Here is a 22,139-nt window from a genome sequence, read left to right as displayed (position 1 = left end):
TATTTTCAGTTTACGAATTAGGGATTTAATTCAAATTTTAAAATTATTGATATAGGTATTAATTTTTTTGAGAGCTGCTTTTGAAACTGTTAGAGCAACAAAATATCTTAACTTACGGTTTGTTTGAATGTTTCTTCGTTTTGTAAAAGTAGCTCCACAGTTTTAACGTCATCAATTGTTTTTAAAGGCAATCGGGGAACCCTTCGATTTCCACGAACTTGTGCGTTCTGTTAGATAAAGAATAACCTTGATTTTTCATCATTCTTTCAACTTTTGAATTAAGATCAGTCAGCATTAGTAAAACAGCTTTTTGAAATTGAGATGGGGAAAATTCTAAAAGACACCCAAAAACATTAAAATGTAAAACGTTTAATAACGTATCATATGAACAATATATATATACCATCAAAATGGCTGTTACTAGATCTGTGGTTGACCGTGGAAGCAATTAGAGCTGTTAATATAAAAATTAAATGATTAACAATATTAAACAATAAGCTTACACTTTTATATCGAAACACTCACATGTTGTTCTGCCATTTGAATCGCGGCCATTTTCTTTGGACATAACCAACGACGTCTATTTTCATTACAATAGTTATCATCACGCTCATAGTGAGAGTTTACACCAAATCCATCAGATTCATTTCCTTCATTAAAATTTGATCCACTGCCATTAGAATAGTGTCCCCGTTCTCTGCCATTCAAAAATGACCCCCGTTCACTGCCATTCAAAAATGACCCACGCCTTTTACTGCCATTCAAAAATGACCCACGCCTTTTACTGCCATTTGAAAAGTGTTCAAGATCATTGTCATTAGGTTCATTATCACTGTCATTAGGAAATGGTTCACGCCTACTACTACTACTATTGCAAAATGGTTCGCGCTCACTTCTATTGGAAAATGGTCGACTTTCATTCCTAATCGATATAACTTCCGCATCTGGACAATCTCGCACATTTGAACGACCTGGCACGCTGTCAGTGATTTCTGATACTTCCAGTACATTTCCATTTCCACCTGATTCTTCGTCGCTTCGAAATGATCTAAGAAAAGTATATGAATTTTCAGAACTACAGGCGTTGCTCCTTTTTTCTGAAAGAAAAACCGCTTATTTTAGAATTTTTACTTACTTAAATAGTTTTTGGAAAGAACAAATTATACCTGGAAGTAGTGGTGCTGTAGGGAGTTTAATATTTCGTTCATTTTTTTTCTTTTTTCCATTATTTAATGAGATAGAGTTGCATGGAGTATTTTTTTTTATACCATCCTCTAAGAAGAAAATAGATAATTAAAATTTTATTACGAAAATCAGTATATTACCGCTATGTATAGTACCTGGGTCAGAACTCTCGTCACTCTCCAGTATGGCGGCCCTATTTTTGGTAAATTTTGGACGTTTTCCTCTACCTAACACTTCAGTTTCGCTGGCGAGATCAGAGGTATATTCAGCCTTCTTTGCTAATTCTCTAGCTTTCATGTATGTCGCTGAAATTTAGAGATTCATGTATACAAATTTGACCTTTGACATATGGAAGTTATTGAAACAAATATTTACTTGTCTTTTGTAATGTTTTCCCAGAAAATAAAGTCCATTTATCCGGAACACATTTCGAAGCAAAAGTAGTCACATGATTTTCTAAATGCGACGGGGGCCAATAACATTTTGATTCTGAAGGGCACCATGTTTCTGGAACCGCTTCCACGGTTCCTTCATTCTCAAAACTGAAAACCACATACATCTGAAAAGCAAAAATAAAGGCAACTCACATTTACCATTCATTAGTATCTGCAAAATATAAACAAAATACAAAATTAAACTTTAAAAACTTATAAATAATCATGACCTTGAAATTAAGTTAAAATACAAAATATAAAATGAAACTTAAAAAAAATTATAAATAATCATGGCTGTGAAATTAAGTTAATCTAAAATTCTTTAGTTTGTTCAGAGCTATGTATAAGCGGGACAATTCGGGCGAATTGTGAATTCTCACAGTTTGGGAAAAGGAAACATTTGCAATCTAATTCTGCAAGGGAATAGGTTTTTATACTTCTAGAAATTTTGGCATGAAAAATGCCCAACGCTGATGAGCGCATAGGGTAGTCAAAAATATCTTTAAAAAATTTACAATTATTCGCAATGATCATTATTTGTTTGTCTACTGTTTGATAAATTTCAACAATTTTTATAACTATTCCAGATTTCAATTTGAAGCAATTATCTCTCGCATACACAGAAACACTAAATTTAGGTGTTACAACTTTTTTAAATGACCTAGCAGTATTAGGAACATGTGGACTTCTTTTATTAGTACACTCTTTTTTCAGTAATATTTGAGTGACTTTGGAGGTTTTAGTTAAAATTGTTTTTTCCATTAGGCGTTGCTGTAACGGCTTGTTTGGGGAACGCACCATTTTTTTCAGTAATTGCATATAATTTTCAAAGGGAAAAGCACTAAATGAATCTAAAGGACCAAACATTTTGACGTCAGCCGATAGATGAGTTAAAGCGTGAACGTTTAACACTACAAACTCTTCACCATATATATCAGAACTTGAAGATACAAACATGTTTAATAATTCTCCAGCGTAGTCGCATAGATCTTTACTTAAAATTGGGGATGATAAAATGTTAATCGCACAAGAAAGAATTCGGAAATGATTTAGAACCAGGTCTGGTAGAATTCCTTCGCCTAAGATAGGACCAGTATACAAAAGAAACTGCCTTAACTCAGTTGCTTTCCAACGGTCAATGTAACGAAGGGCTCGTGGCTTTCTAGCAAATTCACTAGGGATATATTTTTGGCATAAACTAAGTTTATTTGAGAAATATTTGATCATTTGGCTACTTAAACGGACTGTTGAGTTACCTTTTTTAACCATGCAATTTAGCATCCTACGCATAACACCTAAACAAACGAGGTGCATGTAATCTAGGGGAAATTGTCGCACCATATCTATATCCAACCGTTCTAAAGGGGTAACGGGGCCAAATAAGTGGTGTTCTTCATTTTCTTGGTTACGGAAAGACTCATTAGTACGCAAACCTATGGGCTCATCATTTGAATTATCTGGTAAAAATATTGGAACCAAAACCCGTATGACCCTTGGTGTGTTTCACCATTGCTCTGGCAGGTGTATCAAGAATGAAAGGGCCATTAAGTAAACAATTGAAAGTTTCATTACCATAAATAAAACCTTTCTCATTAAGATCTAATAAGTCTTCAACTAAAGGATTTAAATATTCATTTAACAAACCAGGTTTGCTATCGCCGCAAAATACTCCTACTACACCCTCTTGGACTCTGTAGACTGCTGCTAATATTGGCCAGAAGTTTTTGTTGGAACTTTTAAATAATGGTATTCCATCTATGTTTATTGCAAATGACAGAGGATAGCTATAATCTGGATTACATCGTAAGAATTCAGAAATGCCTTTTTTAAACCCAATGTGCCAATATTCGTAGTTTTTCTCTGAGTAACTAAAAGTGTTCTAGCATCTTTTGGTAGCTCCTCATGACCATGCGCTCTCAAAATCAGTAATAAGCTATTTAGTCTAACAGTGTCAATGCCATAAATCAAAGCCCAATTTCGAATATCTTCATGAATATCTGGGGAATTTTCCAATGAACTGCTATTGCTGCTCCTACAACTACTACTGCTATCACTATACTCCGAAAAACTATCATTAAATGCTTCAAAACTTGAAGTAGAGAAATCTGAAAACCTACCAGACGCGTTAAATTCCCCATCATCTACATAGTGCGAATCTACAAAATTATGATCCATTTCAATCACACTATTAGCGGCCTCTAAAGCATCTTGATTGGATAATTCCAACAGTCTAGCATTTTCATTATCTACATTAATTACTGATACTTGCTCTACTATTTGTTGAATATAGTCAGCTTTTTTCCGACGTAACTGTCGCTTACTTAAAGCACCTTGTTCTTTCTCATAGTCTACACGAACTCTCTTAGCTTTAACACTATTATCCATATAAAACTTAAATATAATATAACTTATAATGGGTATAGATAATTAGTCGTTAAAAATGTATCATAAAACTTAATAAAATTCTGTTCAATTGGATTGTTCAAAAATATAATTTCAAAATGTTTTATGATATTTTGTTATAATGTACATTAAAATATACATGTATTTAGAATTTGGAGTATCGCTTTCTATAGAAATTAGTGTAGAAATATACGAACCTCAAATCACTTTAGCCAGCTTAAAAAATTATCGATGTTGATCACGTTTATTGCAGATAAACCTAAAGAAATAATACGATTAAAAAGGGTTTTATAAAAACAGTCAAACTAAAAGTAGACCTATTCAATATTAATTTTTATATACATACAATTACGATTTCAATTGAAAATAAACAAATAGGAATGAGCCTTTTTTATTGACCACGTGTTACGGCTTTGTAAGAGTAAAAGATTTATTAAATTAAATTTGGTTTTTAATCTTTTGGGGGAATTAATAATTATAATAAAAATTTTGAATATTGAAAATAAAATATCTAATTTATATTTACCTGTTCGAGAAAGTCCACAAGAAAATCCCTCTTTCTCTTTGTAAGAATCAAAGGCTTAAAATGGAAGCGCTCGGTCACGAAAAATAACGACCTAGTTCCCACGGTATAAAAAAAAGAGGAATGACCGTCCTCGGAGGCTTGGCTGCACGATCAATACCGTTACAACGTCGGCTGAAAGCAAAATCCACGTAACTATATACACAAATCTTAAAGAGATACGTGGATTTTGCTTTCAGCCGACGCGTAGCGGTCTCGCCGTTAGAGCTAGAGATCGATCGCAGCGCCTTTTTATTGTTTAGTTTTGGTGCTTAAAATATTTTAAAATTGAATTACAAAATTATACATAGAATATTTTAAAAATATGAAAAAACAATTATTACTAATGACTATGAATTTTTATTAATGAAAAAAATTAAATTTACCACCAATATTGATGGAAATCACAATTATAAAGTAATTCACAGATTTGATTTTGCAGTTGGGAAACCGCCGGTACATTTTCGAAATAAAGTTATTTAATACAGTTATCTTGATGAATAATAACGAAAATATAACATTCGTTATATAGGTTTACAGTAGATTATATAATTTAGAAGTTTACTTTCATTTTAAAAAAAGATAAAATATAAAGTTGGCAACCTAGAGGTTGAGAGTTGGGAACAAATCTTTATTTTCATGGGAGTTGGTCAAAGGTTGTAGTACGACTCGAACCCAACTCCGCCCCTTAGCCAACTCGAGCGACTCCAGCCCAACTCCGAACCACCAGTCGTGTGCTACTAGGGCTGCTTCCATGGCTGAAAAATACCATGCAACATCACAACAAAGGCTTCATTTGCCAGCACTTTAGCTCGGTCATCATTCCCATTGTCCAGAAACCCCTCAACCTGGTCTTTAGATGGGTTGTACGATAGATTAGCCATTATATCAATTTCATCGAGAAGTAGCACGCAGTTTCGGTTCCTGGGTGTCATTTTATCGACTTTCTTGCTCACAGCCTCAAAGATGTTGTCATTAAACCCAGGCTCTACCACTATGTCTTCCAGCCATTTTCGAAGGGTTCTTGGATTAGGAAGAGCAAATAGTTTCCCTAAAAGACGATATGTCTTCGGGCTTTGGTAAAATATTGACAAAGCTATTTGCTTGTTATTTTCAGTCCACCTTCTACCTTTATTTGAGCGGCTATTATTCAATAGTTGAGACTCGAAGAAATGACCCTGTTCTGGTGTTAGTAATTGTTTCGCCCAGTGAAATTGAATAACTAATTCGTTGAGCTCTGGTTTTCGGAAGTTTATGTTTTAAGTTTACTATTTGCTTTCTGGTTCGGCTTAAAAGAGTAGATTTTACTCTTAACTTTTTCTTTAACTTAACTTTTCTTGGTGTATCTTTTGGTGGTTTTTGTAACCTCCAAGTATTGGTTAGATCACTTTTATCTATAAGCAAGAACAATTAATAATCCTAAAAAACAGCTGTAAACATAATACTCACCAGCGTCAATAATATTTGGTGATTTAAAATGGTTGCCATTAACTTCAGTCAGTGTTTTTGGTGATCTCCAATAACTGGTTAAATGAATTTTATCTAAAATAAGAAACAGCATTAATTGTTAAAGGGCTCTCCAAATAATGGGTTTTTTTTACAATCAGATCAAAAATTGGTTGAAAAGTGATTTTTTCCCCCAAATTATCCACCGAATTAAACGTTTAGAGTCACAACTAAGCACGCGCTCAAGAAGAACAGGGTTTGTACAAAATTTCCGGAATTAAATTCCGACATTTCCAGGTTTTCCCTGACCATTTTTGTAGAATAAATTTATGTTTTGGGGTAAAATCTTGAAAAATTTTAATTATGTATTTTTAATAAATTTTTCAAATATTTATTTGCCGGATTTGTTTTTAGGGTCATTTTAAAATTCCCTTACTATTTCGGACCATTTTAAATTTCCCTGACTATTCCCTGACAATTGGGAATCATTTTCAAATTCCCTGACTTTTCCAGGTTTTCCAGGTCGTGTATGAACCCTGAAGAAAGCATCAAATCATGAGCGTGTGTTTTAAAATTATGCAGAAGAGCGTTTTCAGAGCTACATTCGTTCTTAAGGAATCTCTTGATTTAGCATATTGAATAGTAGCCTTTTTGTTTAAGGTGTGATGAAAAGCCAATATAACCTATTATTTATACATTCCTACTGTAAAAATAAACTCAAAAATGATACTCACGTTACGAGATAATTTAAACAATTTTTAATTAATTAAAACCTTCTTTAAAAACGGGCCTTAGTGACAACCGCTCAACTGTATTCCCCGGAAAAAAAATCTCGTTGCAGCAAGGCAGGGCCCCCTGCATGCACTCCTTCCTTCCTTTTAATTATATTAATTAAAAATTGAGTTAAATTTATCTTGTAACGCGAGTATCATTTTTGAGTTTTTTTTTAGAGTAGGAATTGATAAATAATAGGTTATATTGACTTTTCATCATCCCATTTATCTAATCCCAGAACATCAGACCGATGAGGTTGGCTTTAATTTTTACCTAATTGTATCATAAAATCACTACAGATTTCAAACTGAAATTAATTTCAACATTCTTCACCCTACAATTTTGTTAGCAACTCATTGATGACTGCCTAGTTACCTTTTAAAATCAACTTAAAATTTTAAAACCTACCGGTGGAATTCTCATTGCGGAATTCACCGCTTTGAATGTTAATTGTCACGCTCATTATGCTGCACCAAATGCAAATTAGGCTTTCCAAACTCAGCAAGGATACCACAACTTTTTCGAATGAGATTTCTAGGTTTTCTCAAGACTAAATAAAATAAGTTCGTTAAATTATGATATTGTACAACTAAATATTACTGATGTTACAGTTCTCATTTTGAAGATCAAGTTTTGTAACGGGTGACAAATGGTTGTTTTTTAAAAAATCTTTAATTATTTCTAGCAGCGGAGGTGGTCGATGTTCAATTTCCTCAAGCTTTAGATAAAACTTGTATTCCTAGCAGGGAGATTGGAAGAAATATAAATTATTTGGTCATTGTTTATTAATGAGGAATATGCTTTTACTTCATCCTCATCTATTAACAGGTTTGCTGTTGCAGGTAGTTCACTCGTCAATAAAAATTCTAATACTAGACTTTTGGATAGATGTATGGCACTGAAGCTATCATCATCACAATCATCCAGGTTTTCTAAGGAAAATATTTAAAAATTAAAACTATAATAAAATAATAATTTTCTTAAAAAGATAAAATTTTAGATATTAGTTATTACCATTCTCTAGAGGATTATCAGTTTCTAGTTTTGGTTGACTTTTTGGTAAAAACTCAGTTGATGAATCAACGGCAAGCTTTCTCTTCCCATTATTGATATGTGTTTCTCGAGATTCAGAAGTCGCGGAACTATTGTCAAATATTTCATTAACTAGCGCTGGAACACATTATAAAAATTACAAATTTTGCTTAGAATATGTTTAACATGCATAACCAGGTTACCTGTTAAGTCAATGGTTGATGACACTATTGTCTCTTTAATGGGAGTTTCCATTGTATTATCTAAATCATTGCCAGGTTTAAAATAAATTAACATGTCTTTGAAATTAACTAGTGTCTAAAAATACCTGTTACATTTTTAATTGTTAAACAGTCACTGGATGACGTCTCTATAATGGGAGTTTCCAGTGTATTATCTAAATCATTACCCCAGGTTTAAAGTAAATTAACATGTATTTGAACTCAACTAGTGTGAACCTGTTAAATTTCCATGGGTTAAAGAGTCGCTGGATGTCATCAAATCAGCACCGTTTAATGTTGGAATTGCATTCCAAACAAGGTTTCGTTTCGCTTGGTTCATAAAGCACCATGCTTCAAAATGGTCTCCACACACTGTGTAAGAGTTATTTAAAGATAGGGCAGTTTTATGTTTTAGATCAGAGCGACATGCATTTGTAATCCAAGCTTGACACCTAAAAATTGTAAAAACTATTAATTTTTTATCTCCTTTAAAAACTCGTAAAATTACAACCTTACCTTTGCTCGTCTTTGGGGAACCTAAAGAAAGATACACCCTTTGTTTTCTTTTTTTCATTGAAACAATTTAAAAATGCGCAATAAGAGCTACTCGTTCCTATACCTACGCGACTCATTTAACTTCAAAAGAAAACCAAAAGTTTTGAAAAATATTAAGCCTACTTAAAAAAACAACGGAGACAAAGTAAAGCGCGGTTAAAAACAACAACACGTGAAGACTAAAGAGACGATTTTACCGGCGCCGGGAGCCAATTTTTTAACGAAAAGTTCCTTCCGCGACAACTTGAGGGCACTGATGCTTGGTCAACCTTTTCTCCGCAGAACACGCCAGTCTATGTAGCGATAGCTTATATAGTCTTTGTACTGGATGATTCATAAAGGGATAATGCAATCGGAAAATACAGTACTATATCTATTATTATATTAATATTTCTACCCCTCTTCCACCCTTTATATTTTATTTTATACCATATTATTTACTATTTATTTGGAATAAATAAATGGCCACATCAAGAATCAAAGTAAAGTAACTTGAGATACGTGGTTTTGACTTTGAATAGATTTAATTCTCCAATATTTTATCTTATTTTTAAATATATAAATTAATTTATTGCTGATTTATTATTTTAATTGTATTATTTTACATTTATAAATCAACATTTTTAATCATGATCTCTTAAAAGTTAGATGCTTATGGTTTGAAACGATAAAGGAATAAGCCAGTCGACATGTCTTATTTCCGCTCATCACGAGAACAACGCGAAGCGATCTATAGCCTTTGACCAACCAAGGACCCTAAATTTCCTAAATTTAGGATCCTTGGACCAACCAGAGTGGTTCTCGTCTTTTACAGTCTTTGTGTCTGCTCTTTTATAGTTAGGGTTAGCTGAACGAGAACACGTGGGTTTCACAGTATTAAATAATAGTAACTAAGTTCATTTTATTTTCGTGTTATATTTTAATTAAAAGTATATGAAATAAAAATGTAAAAAGTATCTCTCTGCGTGAAAGATTTACTTAATTTAAGTGATGCGAATAGTAAGGAAAAACTTTTAAAAAGCAAAAGTTTTAGTGAAAACCAAAACACTGGTACAAAATATAAATGTGGGAAGACTACATCAGAAAAGATTGACCCGAATGAATTAGAAGCAATAATTTATTGGGTCGAAGAAAAACAAACAACAATAATGCCTCTAACAGCAATAAAGTATAAATCAAGGCGTTACGAAGGCTCTAAAACCAAGATTTTATACGAGAATGAGCTTTATGAAGGAATTGTTATGAAAATTTCACGTAAGTAATATCAATATGTTTATTAATTAACATCACCGCTATATATAAAAACATTGAATGAGAATTTCATCTACTGACTAATTTGATTCTATGAAATACTATATTTAGGTGATCACGAAGAACTAGTGAGAGAGGAAATGGCAATAGATGAAAAAATATGTGAGGAACTAGGCCTTAAGAATAAAGATAACCTAAAACGCAAAAGAGATTCAAGTTGTACATACAAGACAAGTAAATCCAAGAAAGAAAATGAGATGGTGACTTCTAAGGCACGGTTAGAAATCAACCAAGCAATTTTAGAAATGCCGTCTCTTAACGACCAGTGGACACCAAACACCTCATTGTTTGATAATACTAATGAAAGAAACTCACAACTCAGTTTTTATGGAAACTCAACAAATTCAACTAGTCTCAATCAAAATTTAGATGGTCAAAGTAGTGGTTGTATTATGTCAAAGGACTCGCAAATGCATACACCTCCAGCTGTGAGTGTTATTTTTAAATTATTAAAATACATTGCTAATTTCTATCTCTTTGCAGTTATCAAACATAACTACTGGTATTATTGAGCAACAATCATTTGGTTCTAAAGATATGTCATATGATTATAGTCAAAATGCTCACCATAGGAACCAGTTATCATCGAAGTACGGCCAAGTTCCTATAAATCATGGACCTTATTCTACGAATTACAGCCAAGCTTCTTCAAATCATGGCCAACTTGGTACACATTATGCTGAAGTTCCTACCACTCATGTTCCTATTTCAATGACTTATAGCCAAGATATTTCAAAGCATGGCCAACTTTCTACAAATAATGCCCAATTTCCTCCAAATAATACTTTTGGTAAGTAAAATAAATTTATATGAATATGAGTGTAAATTGTTTTAAGTTAAGTAATTTAATAATTAATTCATTAGATAATCCTTTTAATAACTTGATGACCAGAGATTCTGAAAACAGTGTAACTGCATCACCAAAGCGTTATACAATTTTGGACCAAAATCACTTTGTGGTTGAGAAATTAAAAGCAGAAATTCAAGAAATAAATTGCGATATTGCCAAACTGAATTTTGAAGTTGGTAAGTTTAAAACCATTATCTCTGATGGTAAATAGTTATCTTCTAACAAAATATATTGCAATTTCACATTTAGAAAAAAGAGAAGAGAGAATTCTGGAGTTAGAAGAACAAATTGGGAAAGACTGTCCAAAATGTCAAAACCTGAACCAAGGTAATAATTTATACTTATGGTTCAATATGATATATTTATATTATTTGTATCAATTAGCTAAAGTCCATTTGGAATCACTGATAAAATCCATCAATGTTCCTTCAGTGATAAATCAGTCCCCCAAAGAATTTAACAATTCGGTAAAGTTTTTTATTTCCAAAAGAGGGTTTATTTTATTTAAAATTGCTTTTTCTTATTTAGGCCCAGTGCAGTTCAGTAGTGCCAGTAGGATCGAGCTCTCCACAAAGCGATAAAATGGTACGTTAAATATAAATAACTGAAATTTATCTCTGAAACCAGTTCTGGTCCCACTCCAGAGCCACATCAGCGGAGCACAAAATTTAAGAGACAGTATATTGCTATCTCAAATTGCATGACTAATGAAGTTATTAAAAAATTTACAGGTACCACTATTCGTAGGCAGTGATGTATTCATCACTAAATCTCAAAAACACACCTTAAATTTTCTATCTTCTCCAAAAAAAATTGGAATTTCGATATTAAATATATTTTTCAATTCTTCTTCAGGATGAAGCATGAGTGTTGCTGGTTTGCAAGGAAAGAAAAAATTACCACCTCATGAATATCTTGGAATTAAAGGTATATTAGGCTTGGTTTGCTCATACAGCGATTTAATATAAAAGACTTCAATGTTTTTTTTAATTATAGCTTATGTGGCCAAACGATTTAAAGATGATCCAACTAAAATTGTTTCTAAAGAAAAATTTGACAAATGTCTGAACAATCGGTGTGCATCTATTTTCCGAAGCTTTGAAAACCGCAAGAAAAAGAAACAAAGTGAAAAAAAGGACTGTGACGAAGAAAATGATATTGAAAGTTAATTTCAAAAGCGATACAATAAAATTAATTGATTAATGGATAAATTGTGCTAAAATTTTTAAATGTGTGCTAATTATATTTTACCTACAATCTAGCTGTAATTCATCTGTAAGCTAGTTGTAATTCAGTTGTTTTTTTGCTGCATTAAGTCTACAAATGTATCTACATTTCGACTGTAAGGTAGCTGAATAACACCTACAATATAGCTGAAAATTGTCTTAAAAATACCTGCACTATATCTGTATAATCCCTGCAAAACGACTTAAACGATAGCTTCAAATATTTTCTCTGTCTACAATAGAAACTGATAAATGTATGAATATAGTCTGTTTTTGAAGCATTTTCAGATACATAAAAGAAAGTTTGTAGATCTTTCCAGAACTCAATGCTTTCTGGAATTCTTTTACTTTCAGACAAATTGCTGCCTTAAAATTTTTGTAAGGGTTTGTATGAAATCTTGAGTGATAATAAATGACACGTGCAAAGTTCGATATATACGTATAAAAAGAACGTGTTCCAAGCAACTAAGCCACCAACTTGTTACTTTCAATTCATTACAGCTTCAAGATTATCTAAGCATGACTTGTTGATGCATTAAAATGTTAATGATAAAATGATTAGGGAATTTATGTACTCAAAGTATTCAATAAACATTCAGTGATAATTCAAAGATATGTTTTATTTGTTTATCCATCATAACACTTGGAAATTATATCAACTGTATTCGAATTTCATTAAACTACAGACCTTGAAAAACTACCCTTTCAAGGGATCTCGTTTAACAGAAATCTGTTAAAACTGTTATTTTAAATTGTATACATCACAAATTTATTATTTAACAAAATTACAAAATAAATCTAATTAAACAGCGTAATATATTTTTATTCACCTCGATTCACTTTCGGAATCCGAAATATAAACTCACGCTACTGAAGCTAACGCTCTGTGCTCCAAGTCAATTAAATGGTCGAAGTCCGCTTCATAAATAAGTCCTCTATTTTTTTTGGTCTTAGTTGCTACGGTCTCCGTAACCGCTTCGAGCGAACGTTTTTTTTAAATTTTTCCTTTTTTGAAGGAGTAGCACTTGGTGTCGGTTCGGACGGCACGGTAGTTGATACAAATTTCGGAAGCCCAGAAGAGGCTTGATACGTTCCCAACGATGTGGATGGCGGCGATATCCCCATTAATGAATTGGCTAGGTCATCATCGTTCTGGGATACAGATACATTTTTAAAATAAATTTTATCTACCTGAAAAAGACAAAATTATAGATTATTTTATTAAAATAGTCAATCATTAACCAAAACCAAATACGCACTACAAATATGGATCCGAAATTAAAAACCAAAGACTTGAAAATTCTTGTATTATTTTAATATATACCTGTATATATGAAGACGCCAGACCCATTTTTCTATCCAATTTGCCATTTCAGCGTTGAATGGGACATCGATCAGGTGTGCCGCCTCGTTCGTTACGTATTCCGTGTAAAATTTGTTGGCGTGGACTCTTTTGACGACGGCATTTAAAACCTCAAAGCTCACCCTTTTTCCAGAATTTCCAACCTTTAAATTAGGCTTCACGGTATATCGTAGAATGAATACCGCGATGTTTTTGTCTACATTTTGGTAGTTCATATTTTTTAATAACAAAACTGTCTGAATGGCGTAGAAAACTGGTATGATTTCCTTCTGTTGAGGGATAACCTTTATATAGCTTAGTAAAGATAAAAGGAAATAAGCAAAAATCTTGAATACATTTCATTTTAAGTATAAGGAGTATTTTGACAAAGTGTTACAATATGATAATTGTTAAATTTGATATGATTATTAGTAAGTGGTTTCGCGTATACCCCATCAATGCCTTATAAGAAATCGAATCTGAATATAGACGAAAATAGTTTCAAATTAAGCATTTCATTTATTTTATTATAACACTATAACACAAAAACGGCCAACTCATCCACCAAATAAACTTCCCGTTCCAGGGACGGGTCCGTATACCAATCCCAGGTATAATGGTACCGTTGCACGATTAAGCATAATTTTGTCGTGTACGGAGCTGGCCTTTATCTGGGAGAGAGAGAGAGGGGAATGTAAAATCATACTTGAAAATCTAAAGTAACGAAGATTTCTATCTTTTTTTAAAATCACTACTTAGAACAAAGCTACTCCGTTGGTCAGTCTTTGGGGAACCGCGAATCAACTCGCCTCCCTAAAAGGGTTGAGAGCTCTCGGGGGACCCATTAACTGTCAGAGTTCGGAAGACATTTTACCGAGGTCTAGGTCATTCGATAATTTCAAACCGTAGTGCTAGTTTCATATCGTGTTTTCCTCAACCATGGCTTCAACATTGAATTTTAAAAAAGGCGAAAACTGCCTCTATTTAGATAGACTACGGCTTCTATAACAAAGAAAAATTGAATATTTAGTTGATGGCGATAAAAATCGAACTGGTAGGAAACCAAACCGGATTTTTTAAAAAGTAGCATATTTCAAAATTTTACGCATTTCATCCTGATCGTGAGTAAGTTATTAATCAGTGAAAGCTGCTTTGTTGCCGTGAAATATTATGTTTTAGTGATCAAAGAGGGTAAAGTTAGAAAATTAAATTTTAGAACTATCGCGGCGTATAATATACATAAATATTTCAATGTAAATATAAAATGTAGCACCAATTAAACCCAGTAGTTAAAAACTGTTCAAGACTAAAATGGTAAATATAAACCTAGAAAATAATTATTTCAAATATATTTGTATATAAAAATGTGCAAGAAAATAGTCTCAGTAGTATCTGCCACAGATCAAATTATGATAAATTTGTAGATTACCATTTTTTTTGCAATAGCGGTTAAGTCAGTCAACTGTTTATTTAAAAAATAGGTACAAACTTTGAATCCCCAAAGAAGAATATATACATGTAGCTCCTCCGAATCGAGACTTATAAGTCAATATAATTGTGATTTTAAACATATAGTGAAAGGTGATAGGGTAACGTACATAGACGAACACAATAAAAATGAAGAAAAAGAGGGCCTAGTGGTCATTAATGATTTTAGATGAAGGTGCAATCTTTAAAACCAAGAAAAAAAAGTTGTAGCGTAGCACAGGATAACGTAAAAACCAATTCTACTAAACGCTCGAAAATAACCAAAAACTTGAAACAAAAGAGATTACCAAAAGTAGACTTTAAACCTAAATCCGTCTCCAAAGAAAGAAAAAGGGGGCCTAGAGATGAAAGGAATTTTTAACGAGTCAGTGGTGATAGATGCCTGTTACAACAAATCAGAGGAGATTCTCCCGAAGGCAATAAATCTACCGAACAACGTAGATTTGTTGGTGCAGGAAAAGAGAATCATACTAAACGTAAACAGTGCACCATTTAATGTTGATATCAGAGCCGAAACCTTCGCGAGCTCATATCAGGAAGAGGAGGGAAAAACGTTTTTCCAAATATTAGCTGAAGATGATGAAGATCTAAAAACTAGAAAAAGCACCGCTCTTGGTCAAACGATTTTTTTTTAATATAAGGGCGCTATCCCAATTTTGATTTCTTATAGAGCAGTTGGTTTGGAAAGAAGTTTTCAAATCGCCCCGTCGATTAAATTTATAGACTTAGCAATACAATTTATTATTTTAGTCAATAAATAAAATGGAATTTCTTTATCGTTATATGAAATGGGTGAATTTTCTTTGTTAAGTTTAATCTTGCCAATTTGTTTGATCGCGTATTAGGAAAATGTAGATTTATATGTACTTAAAAACCAAATAATAAGATTTGTAAAGGAATAAAATTACGTCAAATATTATTAAACTGGGGTGGTAAAACCTTGCACGTATTACGTCAAATAAAAAGACACCCAAATTTAATAATTGAATTCAAATAAGCTTAGGTTTTTATTACTTCCATATTTCAATATCATTTATTATTGTCATTAGTTAAAAATTAAATAAAAGAAGTGAGATCAGCTTGTGATCCATATTAATTGACTTATTGTCTTTAGTGACTTTTTGGGCATCATGCAGCATGCTTCTTTCTTCTGATCCCAAAAACCAATTTATAATCCTTTATAGTTAATAACCCACCACCCCCATCCCATAAGTTTCAATGCTTTAATTGGTACAAATCGAAGCCGTGCTGGGAATAATGCAATGATATTCTTTTACCAACTATTAAACGAATACTTCCTGATTCTGTATTTTTTGGTTTTCGATGGTTTCTTTTACTGGGAAGTATATGGCTTTGGCGCTCGTAGAAGCGCGCGCATGTTTTCTAGAGAGTCGGCTCTTATCTCTAAAAGACACCAGATGGCGTGAGAATATTTTATTATCCTCTGGAACTACTATATTCATATTAGTTCTATATCATCTTTATTGTTTATAGGTTTTCGATGTGCCATGGCTAATAGTAAATGTTATATAAAAACTAAACTCTTTTTCGAGGGAAATGCCTAATCGTTTTGGCATAGCTTCACCCTGCGGCAACGTGACTCGATTGAAAGTAACCGTAACGATTCATTCAAATAACTACCATCGTTCTCGGATCTCTAGCTTTAGTTCGTCAAATACGTCATCAACCATTGCAAATCTCATTGGTCCCTACGTCGAACACTGACGTTAATTTGAAAACCGGGTTTGATGACGTTCACGAATGAAATAGAAACCATATCGGAAGGGGAACAGTCTCCCAATAGGGTTTCGATCAATGTATAAATTCCGTTTTCTGTATTATTTTCTTGCCTGACATTTAAACAGCGTCCAAATAGTCCGAAATTTGAACATTATTACTTAATATTTTAACAGAACCTGGTAATTAAGGAAAAGACGGCAGCGGTATCCGCTTTTAAACAAAATTTTTAACCTTAATGTTGCTACAATGTTCACTCCATAAATAACATTAGGGTTAAAATTTTAGTTTAAAAGCTGAATTGTTTGTTTTATATCTTTTGAAATACTTCAGCGATTTTAAATCTGTAAATATATTTGGATTCAGTGCAACAAGGCGCGTATAATGCAACCCTTGTAGAAGCGTTCCTGGGGATTTATGAGAAATTGACTTAGAGGGGTGTGACCACTTCCAGTTTCATTTTGGCGCAATATTCGTTACCGAAAATATATTTAAAGATTTTTATGCCCACGATGTTGTTGTTTCCAAAAAGCTTTCACTGAGATTTCTAGCTCGAACTACACAAAAACTAAACGGCCCGGAACTGTACATAACAGGTTCACAAAATAAATTGATACTCCATTTTTATGTACAGTTAAGACAATCATTTAAAATAATTATCTAAATTTTCTAATTTAACTGTATCTTATCACGTTCATTCATTTCTTTCAATATATTCCCCGAAAAGGTCTTTGTTATTTGGTTTTGATCTTGGACTTGATTGATTGACCATTTTTAAAAATAGTTCATCTTTAAAGAGTTCAAAATTTCTTCTTCAGCTTCTTTTTTAGATTTTTTCCCTTATTGTTTTCCTCTTTTCGATGAGCTATCACCAAAACGTTTGTTAAATTCCATTGTGGAATTTCTTTTTTTGGAATTTATCAAGTTTGCATTAGGGCTACTAGATGAACTTCTAGACTGAATTTGAATATTAAAATGAGCATCATTATTGGAACTACAAGAATTGTTTTGACTATTTGATTCCACGGGACAATTTTTTCTGAATTTTGTACTTAAACAATGTTTTCAATGACCTCTTCCCCCAGATTCTCCATAGCTTAAACAATTGTTTTTTGCAGCCTCATCATCACTGACAACATTCCCTACAGATCTGAAAATAACGATTTTACTAAAAATAAAAATTAATATACATATACATATTGTCTTTGCTAAACGTGGTCCCATAGAAATGATAATTTTTCAAAAAGGGGTCAAGTCTTTCCAGCTGAGCCACTAGGTTTTTTTTTTACAAATTTGTCTTTTATTTCTTTCTGTACTTCTTCAACTATAAATTATAATAATAATCACTAATCAGATTACCAAACTTGCACACAATTAAAATTTCAATTGTATTTCCTACCTGATAAATTCATTTCTTTTGCTACTGTATTCCACGAGGTTTTTTGTAATTTCCCTGTGGTGGAAATATTTATCTTAAATTTCCGTACGGTCTCGATAAGTTTGATTTCTGTTTCCATTTTATTTAAAATTTCTACCGAAAGTAATAAAAGGTAACAAAATAATGTGGTCGACGTATTATGCAATGTTTTTGATCATGTGAACGAGAACTCTCTATCTATTTGCTGACCAGAGAATCGCCATCGAACCTCGCTGGCTCGCTCGCGAAAATAAAAAAATTCACGGCGCATGCGCGCGCGAATTTTGCGCGCGCAAAACTCGCTTGCGACCGTATGTGTGCAACCGCTATAAGAAGCAGAGGTAGAGCTCCGAGTACGGCCGCGAGAACGCGTATGACCACGTTCATTTGAGACACGGTGACGTTGAAAGGGACGAGACCGAGATGAGTCGACGTTTGGTTTGCGATGCACGTTCACATGCCGTCGAAGCAGGAGTAAGCCGATCAGATATGGCTAAAGCAGTCGCCTTTGAAATTTCATCAGCGCGACAATGTGCGATTACGTCATTCAAGTTGAAAACCGGTATCTTATATAAGTCTCCACGCACCGCATCATCGCGTACACCAAGAACAATGAGAGAACACAAAAGCAAGTCATGGATGACACCAATATCGCAAGGACTAGCCTTAAGATCCGTGACGAAATCATCGAAACTAATGCGGGATATGGCGCGTAGATAAAAAAACATGGTGGCCGTTCGTTACATTTTTATAAGGCTTATAGTAGGCCGTAAAGGCACTTAGAATATCGTCCAGAAGAATGGGAGGGTTAGGTGTTTTCGTAGTTGGCGGCGTACTAGGCGTAATTGACAATGTTTTATAAATTTTGTGGACTTCCGGACCAACGTGATACAAATAGGAGTCCATTTGCGATGATTGCGCTTTTCGGATAGACTCCGTAGGCCAGTAAACTTTGGAAGCACCCACTGTAGAAATATGTAAAAGAGTTTAATTGTTGGGTCATGCAGACTCTTAAAAATTTCTTCGGCTGCAACCAATTTTTCTCTATTCCACATGTTGGAAAATAAAAACTGTAGGGCCTCCCATTGCTCTAAATTTCGGTTAACCACTCCTACTAGTGAAAACCACCTAGTTTGTGAAGGGTGAAGTATTTTGTGGACAGGGATATCTAAGATGTCTTGGAACTGTTTCAGTTCTGCTAAGCGCTTATGACTACTTTTCAAAAAGGTAAAAAATATTTATCGCAAGATCTTCACATCGCCGTGGAAGTAGTTTGAACGCCTCACTAGCACAATGCCAATGAATGGCAAATGCATTTCATTATAGTGTCTTACAATGATACATGTAGTTTTCACTGCCGCAATGTCTGTACTCTCATCAATTAAAATACTAAATTTAGTATTTTTTAGTGTATGTACTAGTTCTTGCTTGTGGGACGCTCCAATTACATTTGTTGACAAACATGTGGTTTTGGTTCTCTTAAGTTTCATTTCTTGAGCTATCTTTGAATCAGGGAAGCAAGACTTTAGAAGATCAGTCAAATGGTCAGTAGATTGAAAGGCAATTTTATGTTCAACCAAAAATGAACTTATTTTAAGTTCTGCTCTCTTAGTCGAGTTCTTAACAGTATTTTCCGCTCGATTTTCTTTGAAAAAATTTCCAACATCTTTAACAACAGTTTTAGTATCCTTCACTTTATCTTGATGTTTCTTTCCTTTCATGTGATTTTTTATTACTTGTTGTTGTGCCAGAAATGTAACGTTGCAAAAAGTGCATTTTGCTTTTGTACAATCGTCTTTAACGCCTTGAAGCCAAGGGCTAAATTCAGGCTTACACTCCAACTCTTTACGATACTTTGTTATCCGTCTTTTCCGCTTCGTGGATTTAAGCCTGTCCTTTTCTGGAGTTTCGTAGCCTTCAGAATCACTACTTATATCTAGTAGAAACGTTTTACAATAAAATTAAAAATAACTCAAATACTAACCTAACAAAAACCAAGTAATATTTACCATTCGACCAGTCTACATTGCACGCCATTTTTGTCAAGCAGCCGCAATCGGCGGGGTCCCGGGGATTACCTCTCAGCGGCTCAGCAGCGCTTTTCTCCCTGAGACTCGCGCTGAGTCAGCAGCGCGAGTCTCAGGAGTCAGGGAGAAAAGCGCTGCTGCAGCCTGAGCTGTTACCGCTGTGGCGCTGTTAACCGTTGCAGTTACAGCGGTAACAGCTAGGAGTAATAAACTCACACTCAGGACTACGCAATACGTTCGCCGGAAAATGCATATCACTCATTTTCAAGTAGAAGTTATATACATAAATAATAAAATTTGAATAGCTCAAAAAAATCTCAAAATTATCGCACATTATCGCACGTTGAGGCCGAATTATCGTAATAATGGTACGATATCGCATGCCATGAAAATTATAGTACCACCTAAAATTTTCGATGAAATTATTGCACTGTGCGATAATTATCGCACATCTGGCAACGCTGTCCGTAGCGGACATGTAAAGGCGAAACGTCTCGAGCCAGTCGTCCCACGCGGCGGGCGAATATCGCCGGGCACAAATTCGTCGGGCGTACGGTTACGCGCCGCCATTGTGATAATGCGAAGAGAGATGTAATATGTCGTAGCATATAAACTTATTAGCATTAGTTTGCTCGTTAATAATTAAGCAAACTTTAGTTGTGCCCGAACGTTTCTACAAAATACGACGCTATTTTTTAGGCTAGGTACCCGTACATTGTAAATAAATATTAAAAGATTTTAGTTTATCCATGGAAATTGTCTAACTAAAATTTTTTAGTTTACTAAATAGAGAGACACGCATTGATTTTTCAAAAATATTATTTATTCAATTTAATTCACCTTTGCCCGCGGGAGGAAGCAAAAAATCTAAAATTGTCAATTTAGATTGCAGTTTTGAATCAAGTATAAGTTATAATGCAGAAAGTAGTTCCAACAAGAGTGCGGAGGTTGTGACTAGCTTTCTACACGAGAAAAGCTACATTGAACGCAAGTAAAGAAATCTTTGAAATGGAAGTGAATGAATTTTTACTAAAATGTGACTAATTAATCGATGGCTTGATAAATATTTTCAATTAGTTGCATACGTAAATCTTGGGCATATTTTTTAATTTAATTTGCGCATCTCCAATATTAAATAGTTCGAAAATGCCTTATGTTCATCTTGCATTTTTTCAGCTTTATTGGATGGCTTTTTCAAACACTTCATTCACTTTAGTGGAATCATTTGCATTACTTTTCTTTTTCTTCTTTGTTGCTGTCTCTTCATATCCACCAGGCTTGTCTTTCGAATAACCATAAATTGAATCTTGCCACCTACTTGAATTGACATTCGACAAACTACCCGTTGCAATAGGACTGTCCACATTCTATATTTCATTTGCGTAGAAATTAGTATTATCATCTATTGCCATAAGGATCAGCGGTTTTGCCTTCACTATTTTCATGCTACTATAGTTTGTTTTGTCAATATGTGTATCATTAACATTGAAATGGTACAAAATATACACTTACTTAATAACCAATTTCTTTGGGAATGACATCTAAATTACATTTTCCCTTCTTTGGGTTCACACACACTTTTAAAAATTCCCATTTACGGACATACAAGTCATCGGTTCCGCTGCCACTTGGCAAACTCCCCAACGAAGTACGTGTGAAGACCTTCCCACCTTGATTTAACATCGTGCGTGTACTGTATTAATCGAAAAATATCAAAATTTCAATAGAACACTAAAATAAGTGTGAAGTAACACTTTTCGGTGTGTCATATTTGTAACCAAAAAGCTCTTAAACAACAACTCTTTTTTAGAGTGAAGTAACAATATTATTATCGAGTAGTAATTCTCTTTATTCTTAGAACTGTACAATAATTAAATATTGTTGTACGAGTCCTAATAATTTTCACTACGATTTAACACGTTATTGCATTGACGCATTACTTCTAGGTTTCCTATTGGCTGCTGCCAACCGACTCGCTAGTTTGCCCGATTTTAATTTGATTCAAAGTCAGAAGTGTCCCCGACCAAAATCGTGTCAGATGAAGCGCCCACATTACCGGACATGTCGGTCAGACTACAAAACGGGCAGCTTGTCAGCTGACTAAAGTTCGGTAGAGTGAATGCGCCCTT

The sequence above is a fragment of the Leiobunum rupestre genome, chromosome 2, assembly GCF_980474605.1.
Source record: "Leiobunum rupestre chromosome 2, qqLeiRupe1.1.hap1, whole genome shotgun sequence".
In the NCBI taxonomy this organism is placed as follows: Eukaryota; Metazoa; Arthropoda; class Arachnida; order Opiliones; family Sclerosomatidae; genus Leiobunum; species Leiobunum rupestre.
This window is presented reverse-complemented; position numbering follows the sequence as displayed.